Below are 2,799 nucleotides of genomic sequence, written 5' to 3' on the forward strand. Positions count from 1 at the left end.
TTTTTTTTTTTTTTTTTTTTTTTTCAACGTTCACGCGTTTCTTACTGCGATTTAGGTACAGCGATAAAAATCATTTTCCTAAATAAATAAGTTATACCTGTAAGCAAATTCATCACAACATACTTCTGAGAAAATCACATCAGCCTAAGATAAAACTTGAATTTTTCATATTGTACGAGAGTTTGAAACTTTCACTCCTGTGTTGAATGTTGCACGAGGATGAAGAATACTCCCCTTTTGATGATATTTTCCTTCGTGGTAGTTCTATGAACTGTGTAGAACTCAGTCAGAAAAGGTTAAATTTCATTTACACATAAGTGTACCAGATTTCTTCCAACCAACCAACCAACCAACCAACCAACCAACCAACCAACCAACCAACCAACCAACCAACCAACCAACCAACCAACCAACCAAGTGTTCGAACGTTATTAGGAACAAGTAGAAAGCAAACTAAATGAAAATAAAAAATATGTACCTTTAGCTCGATAGATTTCCTCATTACATTAAGATTGCTAGAGATTATACATAGGTATTTTCCCCTGCTATTACTTAAAGTTCTAAACTAATGTTAGAGAGTCCTAAACTCCATATGGCCGCAATTAATAAGCTTTAAATGACCCCATTATTAAGCGTTTATCTTGTTTTTCCTATTTACCTGATGTAGTGAAAGGTACGGAGGAAGTTTACTAAGTAAGAAGAAAATGGTGGAGAGGTTTTTTCGGAAACTTTAATTAATTTTAAATCAAGAAAAGTAAAAAGGTATATGAGGAAAATGTGAAGGGTGGCTCTTTAAAATTTGAAGGTAGGTTCCAAGTAATCAAGAATGTTTCTTACTGGCACAGAGGTAGCAAATTACTTGCACTTTCTAACTTAGCCTAGCTTTCATAGGTTAGATCTATAATTCTATATCTTAGGTTAGCCCCTATGATACTCTCCATAAAAGCTCTTAAAAATACACACTCGAGTAGATTTATTTTTTCTTTCTTAAAGGAAGTCAGTACAAAATGTTTTATGCCTTGGTAATAGTAATGAAGACATAATGTTAACACACTAAGTAAATACAAGTAAATGTCGGCTCAAGTCATTCAGTGCATCCCAACACCAACGCCACAGCCGCCCAATAAAATTTCAAGTCAGTACAAAATGTTTTATGCCTTGGTAATAGTAATGAAGACATAATGTTAACACACTAAGTAAATACAAGTAAATGTCGGCTCATGTCATTCAGTGCATCCCAACACCAACGCCACAGCCGCCCAATAAAATTTTTAATTTAAAATTCATTTCATAAAATAAAGTTACAAAAATGTAGGTATTTATATATTTTTCCCTTTTCCATCAAAAATTTTATATTTGGGGAAAATTTGTACAAAAAAAGTTCATTTGGGGCAGGTTTAGGTACTTGTAAATCCTGGTGTTGAAGCTATACAATCCAGATAATTACTTTGTACCTTACCTATCTATGTATATCGGATTAAATTTATCTACTGTTCTACAGCTAGGTATGTAAAATTTACCTAACAGTGGGCCATAGTATAGAACCTCTTTTTCAGAAATTAAAGAGAGAAGGTATTATAAGAAATTAAAGAATCTTAGACAGGAAATATTGAACTTTTCTTTACATCCAAATAATAATATTTATGTGAAATATCATTGTTTTCAGAGCAAAAAGTGATGAAATATGGTTTTGCGCCAGTTTCAGAGAACCACCCATTAACCACCTTGTCACTTTATTAGATATAGAGTGTAGATGTAGATAATCGTAATTGCTAGCAGTTAAAATTTAAGCTCTCAAATAGGTACATCATTATTAGGTTAAGGGCCTCGCTTTTGACCTTCCAAGTTTCAGCCTTAAGGTGTGTTTGGACATAGTCGACCGGCCGTCGATCGACGGGATGAATCTATGCTGTCGAGGCAGTGTGGACGGTCCAGTCGACATCGACGGACAGTGGACTATAAGTGTGGAAACAACTTTGCAGACGATTGAAAACCATATTTGTAGGGTATGGGACTATGGGAGAGTGAGTAGTCAATGGATTCGAGCTTTCCTCTTAGCTGTGCTTGGGGACCGCAAAACGTGTTTTGGCAGTATAAACTGACCATCGAAAATTTTGACCAAATACCTGGTTACTTTCCTTCCTATATGATAAGGAAAGTAAATAATAATAGGTATCTAATTAAAATAAAAGCCGTGCAATTATATTACTTTCGTTCAATTAAGGAAAAGAGAGCAGGTAAGTCAATATTATGTGGTGTTCTAGATCTAGAATATTCTAGAATCTAGATAACTCACCTAGAGAGAAAGGTCGGGTCGGTATGTACCTACGAGAGTGCTACCTTTAGTGTTTTTGCTTCTACCACCCCTGATGTAAGTTTTTATTTTTTTGCTCCACAGCATCAGAGGGTCATTGCTCCCCGAAAAAAATAATAAAAGATCTAGAGAAGTTTTATTGTATTTTTGAGCTCAATTCGCATTTAGGTACTTATCCCAAGTTGCATTTAGGCGGACAAAACAATAAACCCATAAAACTTGGGCATTGTACTGATGCGTTTGTATTTTTTTTGTCTGAAGGACATTCCAAGATATTTTGCGGGCGATTATGACTCGCTCAGTACATAATAAGATGCAGGATTTGCGTTTTATCTTGGGTAGACATAAACATATCGCATGGCGATGATCATTTTTAAATCCCAAAGTAGGGCACAATGGCATGTACATATCACGTGAAAAACGAGTAGGCACGTATGTTCTGTATATCAATAAGTCAACCCGGCAATATTTGGATCCAATTTTAC

Source organism: Diaphorina citri, unplaced genomic scaffold (genome assembly GCF_000475195.1).
Source record: "Diaphorina citri unplaced genomic scaffold, Diaci psyllid genome assembly version 1.1 scaffold674, whole genome shotgun sequence".
In the NCBI taxonomy this organism is placed as follows: Eukaryota; Metazoa; Arthropoda; class Insecta; order Hemiptera; family Psyllidae; genus Diaphorina; species Diaphorina citri.